Source organism: Oncorhynchus nerka, linkage group LG1, assembly GCF_034236695.1.
Source record: "Oncorhynchus nerka isolate Pitt River linkage group LG1, Oner_Uvic_2.0, whole genome shotgun sequence".
Classification (NCBI taxonomy): Eukaryota; Metazoa; Chordata; class Actinopteri; order Salmoniformes; family Salmonidae; genus Oncorhynchus; species Oncorhynchus nerka.
In genome coordinates, this window is record NC_088396.1 from 38,783,759 (window position 1) to 38,796,463 (window position 12,705).

The following is a 12,705-nucleotide window of genomic DNA, read 5'->3' on the forward strand; positions in this document are numbered from 1 at the left end:
ATGGTTCCAGTCAGACCAACAGTTTGATTATACTGCTAAACCAGTCACGAAAACATTATTAAATGCAGTGCAGAGTAGCAACTATCAAAGGATGCTATTAAGCCAGACAGAATGCTTCAGTCGAGCAGCTCTCTTCTCATTGGGAGGGACGCTGATTGACAGACTGGCACTAACACTTTTACCTAAACACAGTCAGTAGAGAGCAGAATCAGAAGAAAGCCGATTCAGCTTGTTTGAGGATAACCCTCCCAACTCAACCACAAAGAGCCAGAGTCTGAAGCCTGATCTGAATCTCAATAGATCTCCTGCTGTACTGGGAATCAACAATGTGTTCCTTTGCCAGGAAATGTATTCCTTTGCCCGTAGGTTACACATTGCCCGCCTTCAACCGTGCATGTAAAGGAGATATGCCGCATGGCTTTACAGTCATTACCATTCCACATCTGTGTGCCGATTGCTCTCTCGACATGGTCACTTGCACACGGAGCGCCTCTCCCTCTGTGAGGAATACCTTCCGGGGTCATTAAGAGACTGTGGAGATATTCTACATCAGTTGAAAAACATGGAGTATAGGCATAAAAGAACAATAGCTCTATGTATGAGTTTTTCTTTGTTCTTTCCTCTAAAATGTACTTGAGGCAAAAACCCAATCCGCTCAGTCAGAATGGTTGAGTGAATGGTGGCTAGCAGCTAATTCCACCAGGGGAACTGATGGGAAGTTCCTGGTGAGCAACTCCCTTAAAATCAGAGAGTGCTGTGGACTGGAACTGCTATTATTTGGCTGAATGCAGTCTATAGGCTGGTTCTGGTCCTGTGTGCTAGGCTACTAGCATGGGCAGCACCTCACAGAGAAGAGTGAACAGTCATTACCTTCCAGTCACTCAACCACAGCCAAAGTCTACAGGCAGGCAGGGAGAGAGACCGACCAGTCAACCAGGGCTGAGGTGGAGGGCTATGGGCTGATGCGGGGCTGAGGCACAGGGGTGGGACAGAGCACAGCTGGAGCCTCTCTCTCTATATTTACTCATGGCTAGTCCAATGATGTGTACACACAGAAAGCAGAGAGAGAGCACATTGGGGGAGCTTTTACCGATCAGAGAGCTGTGAACTGTGATGTGTCTGCCTTTCAGCACAAGAGGGACTTTCATCATGACAGAACAGCTATAGGCTACCACAGGTATAGAAAAATAGCTACAGGCCTATCCCTATAGATTTAATCAACATTGAATGTTCTTTACAAAACAAAGAAAATACCTACATGCATTGGAAAAACATAATGCTGCTATTTTCTTTGTTCAGAAATATGCTAATGCTATGCGGTAATAAACTTGGCTGGATTAACCTAGCACAGCAGTTCATCTCTGGGTTATTAATGGGAGATCAAGGCTAAAATGGAGGTTCATATTTATGCAGTGGCTCAATCAGACACCAACAATGGGTGCTATGGGTGATATTTTCCCGCTGGTCTGCAAGCTTATTAATATCTTGTTAATTGTGTTGTAAATGAAATACATCGTAGTATCATAGGCTAGGATTCATCGTAGGCAGCAAAGGTACTGACACCATGAAAAAGACTGTCGGTGGACCAGGGGTATCATGTGATAATAGAGTAATCGATAGCGAGTGTATGGGAATGTGATAGTGGAACTCCGATGAACGGTGAAACAATATACAACATGACAGGTACAGTGGGGACCGTTTGTAGGCCTACAGTAGGAATGGATTGACCATTGAGACCACGTCTGTGTAGTAAGTAGTTTATATATATATCAGTAGTCCGGGTTAGAGGCCCATGATGCATGTTCTGTAGCCAGTCCCATTTAGAGAGGTTTAACTCCCAATAACTGTTGACTGGTGCTGCTTTCCTCTTTGACTAAGTGTTATTAAGTGGTGACTGACTGGTGCTGCTTTCCACTTCGACTAAGTGTTATTAAATAGTGACTGACTGGTGCTGCTTTCCTCTTTGACTAAGTGGCATTTATGTTCCACTTGGCTTTTTTTTCTCCTTGTTCGCAGATGTGCAAGGAAATGAAGACAGCTGACAACAAGCCCTGTGTGTGTGTGTGTGTGTGTTAATGAACCATTTCACTATCCTAAACAGATAGAAATCAGAAAGCTGTATGTCATTAGTGGTGTGTTGTTGCCCCAGCTGCATAATGTTTAATTACCCCAGCGATGGTAATTAGTGGGTCCCCACAACAGCCGTGTGTGTGAGAGAGAAAGAAAGATAGATAGAGAGAAAGAGAGCTCTGGGGCACCTTCCGCACCACAGCCCCGGGCCTGCCTGTCAGCAGCCTGATGTTGACTGTCTGTTTGGGAGGGTGATCCTCCTCTGCCTTCGTCTCCCTCTCTTTCTTTCTCTTTCTCCCTCCTCTCTGCATGCAGCTGTGACGGATGTTTTAACAAGACACAATGGGATCTGTTTAGCCACCAGCTTGGAACAAAGGTTGCTCTGAGGTCCCTGTGGAAGAGGTTACTGTGGAAGAGGTCCCCGGGGAAGAGGTTACTGTGGAGGTAGGGAGGAGTGTGCCTTCTAAATGAACAGGCTATCTGCAGTTGTTATTTACCTGGCTGACACTATCAAATTGCCATTGTATTGTTCTGTTTTTCCATTAGCACGGTGACCTTTAACCAATGAATGACAGCAATATGAGGCAGCCATATCAAAGGAGTTTGATAGTGGATAACCAGTTATGTTTTAACTTTGTCATTTTCCACCTTCTTTCTACATTAGAGGGATGGTGCTGTTGAAACAAGGTAACATTCTTCTGATCAAGGGCAAGCAGCTGATTTGACGTCAGTGCTTTCGCGATACGGGGTACACGGTAGACCCTCCCCTCCATCCAGAGCTAGTGCACTGGGAACTAGGGCCAGAATCGCTCCAGTCTCCACGGCTGATAGAGGACCCAGACAATGACCATCTCCAAATAGGTTACACATGAAGTGATATTTATGGAAATTGGCAACCAATGATTTTCATCCAAGTATGAATATTCCCAGTCTGTCACAAATATGTTGGACAGCAGCAGTTGAGATTGTGTCAATAAGAAGCCAACTGATGACTCACACTGAAATCCAAAGACCAGTACAAGCTGTGTTTGCTAGCAACAGTAAATGGGCTAAATCTAAGCCATTTGAGAAAGAGAGATGAAGGAGCCTCAAACCTAACAGTAGGCTTCAGAACATGATTCTGCTCAGTTATGCTGCAACCGTATCTTTTGGCAGAAAAGAGCTTCTGGATATCAGGACAGCGATCACTCACCTTGCATTAGACAAAGAGCTTCTGGATATCAGGACAGCGATCACTCATCTTGCATTAGACAAAGATTTTTTCAACAACAAGCAGGACTCACATGATATTCTCCAAACACCCCACAGGGCAGACATCCCAATTATTCGCAACAGGAAGCGACGCAGAGGACGAAGAGCCGGATGCCTCGTCCGGACCCGCAGAAGGCAAGTAGGAAAGCTGCCGTTACCGTCAATATTACTCACCAATGTGCAATCACTGGACAATAAACTAGACGAGGTACAATTGCGAATATCCTACCAACGGGACATCAAAAACTGTAATATCCTATGTTTCACGGAATCGTGGCTGAATGATGACAGGGATATTCAGCTAGCGGGATATACGCTGCACCGGCAGAACAGAACACTCTGGTAAGTCTCTAGATTTTGCTTGCCTGAAGTAGAGTATATTGTGATAAATTGCAGGTCACACTATTTGCCTAGAGAGTTCTCAGCTATACTTTTCGTGGCTGTTTATTTACCACCACAGACAGATGCTGGCACTAAGACAGCACTCAGTCAGCTGTATGAGGAAATAAACAAACAGGAAACCACTCACCCAGAGGTGGCGCTCCTAGTGGCCGGAGACTTTAATGCAGGGAAACTTAAATCAGTTCTACCAAATCTCTATCAACATGTTAAATGTGCAACCAGAGGGAAAACAATTCTAGATCACCTATACTCCACACACAGAGACGCGTACAAAGCTCTCCCTCGCCCTCCATTTGGTAAATCCGACCACAACTCTATCCTCCTGATTCCTGCTTACAAGCAAAAAGTAAAGTAGGAAGCACCAGTGACTCGGTCTATAAAAAAGTGGTCAAATGAAGCAGATGCTAAACTACAGGTGTAAGGGTTTTCCTCCTCTTCGTCTGAAGAGGAGGTGTAGCAGGGATCGGACCAAAACGCAGCGTGGTAAGTGTCCATATCGTTTTTAATAACAAAAACACTGAACACTATGAAATACAAAAACAATAAACGAATACGTGAAATGACAAAACCGAAACAGTACCGTGTGGTGAAAAAACACAGACACGGAAACAAACACTCACAAACAAACAGTGAAACCCAGGCTACCTAAGTATGATTCTCAATCAAAGACAACTAACGACACCTGCCTCTGATTGAGAACCATACTAGGCCGAAACATAGAAATCCCAAAATCATAGAAAAACAAACATAGACTGCCCACCCCAACTCACGCCCTGATCATACTAAATAATGACAAAACAAAGGAAATAAAGGTGAGAACGTGACAACAGGACAGTTTTGCTATCACAGACTGGAACATGTTCCGGGATTCTTCCGATGACATTGAGGAAAACACCACATCAGTCACTGGCTTTATCAATAAGTGCATTGAGGATGTTATCCCCACAGTGACTGTACATACATACCCCAACCAGAAGACATGGATTACAGGCAACACTCGCACTGCGCTAAAGGGTAGAGCTGCCACTTTCAAGGTGCAGGGCTCTAACCCGGAAGCTTACAAGAAATCCTGCTATGCCTTGCGAGGAACCATCAAACAGGCAAAGCGTCAATACAGGGCTAAGATTGAATCATACTACACCGGCTCCAATGCTCGTCGGATGTGGCAGGGCTTGTAAACTATCACAGTCTACAAAGGGAAGCACAGCCTCGAGCTGCCCAGTGACACGAGCCTACCAGACGAGCTAAATCACTTCTATGCTCGCTTCGAGGCAAGCAACACTGAGGCATGCATGAGAGCATCAGCTATTCCGGACGACTGTGTGATCACGCTCTCCGTAGTCGACGTGAGTAAGACTTTTAAACAGGTCAACATACACAAGGCTGCGGGGCCAGACGGATTACCAGGATGTGTGCTCTGGGCATGTGCTGACCAACTGGCAGGTGTCTTCACTGACATTTTCAGCATGTCCCTGATTGAGTCTGTAATACCAACATGTTTCAAGCAGACCACCATAGTCCCTGTGCCCAAGAACACAAAGGCAACCTGCCTAAATGACTACAGACCCATAGCACTCATGTCCGTAGCCATGAAGTGCTTTGAAAGGCTGGTAATGCCTCACATCAACACCACTTTTCCAGAAACCCTAGACCCACTCCAATTTGCATACCGCCGAAACAGATCCACAGATGATGCAATCTCTATTGCACTCCACACTGCCCTTTCCCACCTGGACAAAAGGAACACCTATGTGAGAATGCTATTCATTAACTACAGCTCAGCGTTCAACACCATAGTATCCTTAACACTCGTCACTAAGCTAAGCAACCTGGGACTAAACACCTCCCTCTGCAACTGGATCCTGGACTTACTGACGGGCTGCCCCCAGGTGGTAAGGGTAGGTAGCAACATATCTGCCACGCTGATCCTCACCACTGGAGCTCCCCAGGGGTGCGTGCTCAGTCCCCTCCTGTACTCTCTGTTCACCCACGACTGCATGGTCAGGCACGACTCCAACACCATCATTAAGTTTGCAGATGACACAACAGTGGGTAGCCTGATCACCGACAACGACGAGACAGCCTATAGGGAGGAGGTCAGAGACCTGGCCGGGTGGTGACAGAATAACAACCTATCCCTCAACGTAACCAAGACTAAGGAGATGATTGTGGACTACAGCAAAAGGAGCACCGAGCATGTCCCCATTCTCATTGACGGGGCTCTAGTGGAGCAGGTGAGAGCTTCAATTTCCTTGGTGTCTACATCATCAACAAACTAGAATGGTCCAAACACACCAGGACAGTCGTGAAGAGGGCACGACAAAGCCTATCCCCCCTCAGGAAACTAAAAAGATTTGGCATGGGTCCTGAGATCCTCAAAAGGTTCTACAGCTGCAACATCGAGAGCATCCTGACCGGTTGCATCACTGCCTGGTATGGCAATTGCTCGGCCTCCGACCGCAAGGCACTTCAGAGAGTAGTGCGTACGGCCCAGTACATCACTGGGGCAAAGCTGCCTGCCATCCAGGACCTCTCCACCAGGCGGTATCAGAGAAAGGCCCTAAAAATTGTCAAAGACCCCAGCCACCCCAGTCATAGACTGTTCTCTCTACTACCGCATGGCAAGCGGTACCGGAGTGCCAAGTCTAGGACAAAAAGGCTTCTCAACAGTTTTTACCCCCAAGTCAAATGGTTACCCGAACTATCTGCATTGTGTGCCACCCCCAACCCTTCTTTTACGCTGCTGCTACTCTCTGTTTATCATATATGCATAGTCACTTTAACTATACAGTCATGTACATACTACCTCAATTGGGCCGACCAACCAGTGCTCCAACACATTGGCTAACCGGGCTATCTGTATTGTGTCCCACCACCCGCCAACCCCTCTTTTTACTCTACTGCTACTCTCTGTTCATCATATATGCATAGTCACTTTAACCATACCTACATGTATATACTACCTCAATAAGCCTGACTAACCGGTGTCTGTATATAACCTTGCTACTCTGATTTTCAAATGTCTTTTTACTGTTGTTTTATTTCTTTACTTACCCACATACACACACACACACACACACACACACACGCACACACACACACACATACCTTTTTTTTCGCACTAGGTTAGAGCCTGTAAGTAAGCATTTCACTGTAAGGTCTACTACACCTGTTGTATTCGGCACACGTGACAAATAAACTTTGATTTTATTTTATGCAGTGAATATGGCGGTGTACAACTGCACCTTGATTTGTATACTATTCAAAGCGGAACATGAGTTATTACTGTAATCACCTAAATACTGTTCTCTAATGACCATTACTTAAATAATTGGATGTCAATGGAACTAAAAGTCCTGAGATCAGCCAATAGCTTAATGGAATGAACACAATTACACTCAGTGCAGTAAAGTACTGCCAACTTGCCCAAAATGAAAATAGAGTGCATTACGATATGGTTCATGTCTCAAATAGGCATCAGCAATAAACATTAGGATGCCTGTCTCAAGTATACATCAGTATTAGACCCCTCACCTACCTGCCTGCCAGGGATATCTGCAGGTTCAGCCTGAGCAATCTGCCTGTCTCATTAAGTCTAGTGCTATTGACTCGTGGTAATGAGCCACACTGTGTGTGTGTGCGTGTGTGGCCAGCTAGAGACAGACTGTAGGAACCAACACGAACATTACTTGACCTTTGTCCACAGCACATCGCTTGATTAAATCCCTGTTGAGCTGTGTGAGGTACAGCGTGAATGATCCACCTGCTAAGGCTATGAGACGGCCCTGATCCTGCTCTATATTCAATGTCAGTCCTGTGTCTTAGTAGTGCAGACCGCAGAGCGAGTTTAATTTAAGCTGGCACTGTACATAGAGTCAAAGAGGGAGCAATGTTAATTTTGGTAGATTGAGTTCAGTAGACCACAGCAACCATTTCATTTTAATCAGGCCCCGGAACTGTATTGTAAACAACCTTGAAAAACCAAGGGATATTCAATATGAATCCAGTTGTGTAAAGAAAACATGGAAGCATGGAGGGAGTGCCCTTGCAAAGCCTTCCATCATACATGTGATGATAAACTAATCTAAGAGGTCCATCCAGTCATGTGTGGTGACTAGTGATTATTGATTACTGCATTGTTGGGTTTGGAGCTTGCAAGAAAGGCATTTCACTGTACTTGTGCATGTGGCATTAAAATCTTGAAACTTGACTCACGTTGGACTTTTTTTTTTACTGTAAGTGCACTCATTACCAGGGTCAATGCTGGCCATGGAAGGTCTCATCTTCAACTTGTATCACTCCCTTTCCCATCTCCCCCCTCACCATGGTGAAAAAAATACCCACCTTCATCTATATTTAATGTGCTGACAGGATGGAATAATGTTTTCAGATAGAATGGATACTGTTTTCTATCAATTATTTTCTTCCTGTACAGTGTGGTGTAGTCTACAAAGCACAATTGCCATCATTCCTGATCACTTCATCCTGACCAAACGATTCAACATTTTAAACAGGAGCTTCTGGCTCTATAAAACCTCTACCCCTCTTGGGCCCTATCGAACCAGTGACATGCATACAGCCTGTATGCCTGGATGTTAATCATCATTTACCTTTGCCTTTCCCCTACATCCCTGCGGCTGGAGTGCACCTGCTCCTCCATTTCGGGAATGAGCACCAGTTAGTGATGAGGTGAGGGTACTCTACTATAGCCTCCAGTGCATGCATAAAGCGGCTGTATAATTGTTGCCCTACCAACAATGGAATCCTAATATAATGTAATAAAAACATATATAATATAAAGCATATCGTTTAGTTCGACAATAGATACAATCTCTGCTCGCATCGTTCCGTATTCCGTATAACAGAAAACCACTACTGTAACCAACCAGCACGACACGTCATCTTGCAAAATTGCTACATTTTTAGCTCGTGGCACTTCAAACGTTGAAAGAATAAACTCATGAACACACATTGATACATTGTTGCATTGATGAAGCTCAAACTTACATCTAAGGTAGGCTACTTTTCAAAGTAAACGAAACCCCCAGTTAGAATTGCATCACGAGCAGGTTTCCCTTCCGAATCCCGGACCAACAATTTTACTTGCAGCTTTTACTTTTAATGATTTGCTGACGTTTTAACGATCTCGTTTTTAAATCTTCAGTGTACTGCATGTTTTTCTTTTTGTTGTGGGACCATGAGGGAGATCACTCGAGCGGTACCCCAGTGTACGACCGTGTAATACAACTCTCTTCACTAACAAAATCTCCCAGGGTCGGTCCTAGATTTTGGGGGCCCTAAACAAAAATATTTGGTTGGGGGACCCCCTACTTTGTGGGCAAAACATTTTTGTGGCCCCCCCTCTTGACAGCAGAGATAAACATTTAAATTTGACATTTAATTTCCTGAAATTCTGCACATTTTCCCAAGAGGCAGAGATAAAAAAAAATCTACAATTTTACAGCTAATTTCCTGCAAATCTACCCATTTTGCCATGGGGTGGAGATACATTTTTGCACGTTTAAAGCTCATTTCATGCAAGTCTACACATTTTGCCAAGACTTACATCCATGTTAATGATACCTGAGTGAGAGTGACTAACAAAATCATTGGACTAATTTACCAAACAAAGAATTGTTAGCTGAAATGGCTAATTGAGTGACTTTCAGTGACTGACAATACCAGTGTTTTACACTTCATATTAACTATGCTACTTTTCATTTTCAATTAGCTACTCTGTCGAGCCCTCTCCCACTATAATGAACGATATCCATCTTCTAGCAATCTATTGATAGGATAGGCGCCTGTCAGTCACAAAGCGAGCAGAGAGGAAGAGGCGAAGCGAGATGTTTCACTCTCGCCAAAATCTGTCCAAAATAAGACCAATGTGTTTCCATTGGCTTATTTTGGACCTAAGCTTGTCTCCTGTCTTCCCACTTTTAGGACGACTCCCATTGAGACATGAACATCTCATCCTTATATACAGGTCTCTGTTTGCAGTCAAATTTCTTTACGCGGAAGAGAGCCTGATGCTCGTGATTTTGCACATCCCATGTAATGTAACTGGTAACAATGACTAGCACGCGGTAAATTGTTGCGTGAGTGGGTCGCTTGAGCGTGCTGGCAGCATATGGCAGCAGTTCGATTGTGCGTCAAGAATTCAGCATAGCAAGTTTTTGTGAATGTCTGGTTATTAAATGGGTAAATAGTTTAATCCATTTCATGAATTTATTCACAGGTAACGCTCTCGTGACAAACACACTTTGTTGCCCTGTTTCCAATCGTCCACATGTCTGGGAGAACCTATTAATGTAAGTAAATACATTTCGATTTTTTTTTAATAAGACGTATTATTAGCTAACTAGCTACATTGCAGGTTAAGTCAAACAAGCTGCTAATGTAGCTAGCTGGCTATCTAGACAACTTAACATACTAGCTAGCTAGCCAAGTTAATTAAATATCACAGCTACCTAACTTCATATTAGCTAGCTATCTTGATGTATTTATCACTGTAACAAAAACTCCAAATGCATTTGTAGGTAGCTAGCTAACAGCCATGGAGGAGGGTGAAAGGATAGCAGCCCCAACTGTCAGTGAGAAAGTAGGCTATTCTGTATAGGGCAGGTACTTTAGTGTAGTTCCAGTCCCTAGAAGTGAGGATGGAAATAATAGTAACATAATATTCAGTGTGGTCTAATTTGAGTATAATGAAGTCTGTTTCTTGTGTAGTTTTCTGTCCTCAGATACAGAGAGCTGTGAAAGCCTGTCTGCAGATGAAGAGGTCCCAATGAAGAGCAGTGGTTCTCAGTCCTGGTCCTGGGGACTGGACCTGTTTTTGCCTTAGCTCTGATTCAAATGATCAAGTCATCATCAAGCTTCAAGTGGTATTTATGATTAATTTGTGATGCAATCCTTGATATGATCCTGCTATTGTCACATGCATGTACACATGCATCTATTTATCAAATGTTATCATTTGTTATAAGAATTATTATACTTTAGCAATCCACAATGACCTGGTGATGTAAAAGTCTAATAATGACATTATCTTCCACATTCCTACAGATACCTTGTAACTGGAGATTCCTTCAAAATGATTGCCTACAGTTACCGTGTAGGGCACTGCAAGGTTGGGTGACCAGAGCCATCTGGGACTGCCTCCTGGAGGAATTCAGGCGTTTGAAGGCTACCTGTGTCGTGCATAACTTCATGAGGATGGACACGAGGACCAGGAGGGGGATGTGCAGCTCGCCACCGTGTGCCAGAGGAGAGGTCTGCTGCTCTACAGTATGTTTCAATGATTGGGGCCAACAACGCAGCATGGGAGGAAATCCGTGTGCGGGATATCTTCACCTCCTACTTCTTCAGAGGGTGCTGTTCCCTGGCAATCCCATAGACTACAATGCACAACCAAAGGCTATTTTAAGAGCCATCCACATTGCAATAAGAGTATTCTTCCATTTACTTAGCTATGTCAACTGCAGTTTTTAAATTCCCAGTTTCTCTCCTTTTGATTTCTACTTCTCAGGTGAGGGTGCTGTTCAGGTAAGGGTGATGTCTGTACAAAACCAAAACAGGCTCTTAAGAGTCCCCCATATTGAGAAAATGTTGAACAATTAGACACCCTATAATATAATATAGGAAGTATTATTAAAAATATGCTTTACATTGAAATACAGATAGAGATGTAGTAGTCCCAAGAGTTAATGATAGGGAGGGTTTTGCATTACACCTCAAGATGATTATGATGACTGACAGTGTTAGCACGATTAAGCCTTTTTAAAATTCTATATCTCTCCATCTGTCTCGTCAGCAGGTATGTTTTGATGTGAGAGAGGATGCCACCCCCAGTCCCGTCATCACCCGCTCTTAAGATAACCTTAAGGACAACTGGGGACCCAAAGCTGGTTAGGAGACACCACTAGAGACACTTATGTACTTGTGATGAACTGAGACAATATTAGGGTAGCACTGTAATTCATTAAACATATGCTGTCTTCCCTGCTCCTCAATTCTTACTTCTTTCCCCTTCTGTCTTTTACACTCTTTCTCACACCTCTCTACCCACCTCTTTCTTCCTCTGTTTTTATAATGAACACCAGATGTGCATTGAAGTACAGATTGAACTTGTATTTATAATATGATATTACAATTAGAATATTTATAATGGATATATTATGTATTTATAACACTTGGATAATGAACTTCTTTCAATAAAGTGTTTCACATTCTCTACTGGTTGAAATTAAGTCTCATTTGAGGAAATACTACACCTATCCTGTGTCCCCAGATCATTGCAGATAAAGGGAGTTAGACATTGAGATGAACCGGTATTAGTGTATTTACAATTGAAGTCGGAAGTTTACATACACCTTAGCCAGATACATTTAAACTCAGTTTTTCACAATTCCTGACATTTAATCCTGGAAAAAAATTGTGTCATAGGTCAGTTAGGATCACCACTTTATTTTAAGAATGTGAAATGTCAGAATAATAGAGAGAATGATTTATTTCAGCTTTTATTTCTTTCATCACATTCCCAGTGGGTCAGAAGTTTGCATACACTCAATTAGTATTTGGTAGCATTGCCTTTAAATTGTTTAATTTGGGTCAAACGTTTCAGGTAGCCTTCCACAAGCTTCCCACAAAAAGTTGGGTGAATTTTGGCCCATTCCTCCTGACAGAGCTGGTGTAACTGAGTCAGGTTTGTAGGCCTACTTGCTCGCACACGCTTTTTCAGTTCTGCCCACACATTTTCTATAGGATTGAGGTCAGGGCTTTGTGATGGTGACTCCAATACCTTGCCTTTGTTGTCCTTAAGCAATTTTGCCACAACTTTGGAAGTATGCTTGGGGTCATTGTCCGTTTGGAAGACCCATTTACGACCAAGCTTGAACTTCCTGTCTGATGTCTTGAGATGTTGCTTCAATATATCCACATAATTTTACTTCCTCATGACTCCATATATTTTGTGAAGTGCAC

The 12,705-nt window shown here is 43.4% G+C and overlaps 1 long non-coding RNA gene across 1 annotated transcript; it reads left to right on the forward strand.

The window, feature by feature from the left end:
* Positions 1 to 9,598: 9,598 nt before the first annotated feature.
* On the forward strand, positions 9,599 to 11,954 carry LOC135572771 (uncharacterized). Its single transcript, XR_010464479.1, has 3 exons — positions 9,599 to 10,034; positions 10,453 to 10,607; positions 10,789 to 11,954. It is a non-coding gene; the product is annotated as an uncharacterized LOC135572771 (long non-coding RNA).
* Positions 11,955 to 12,705: the final 751 nt, after the last annotated feature.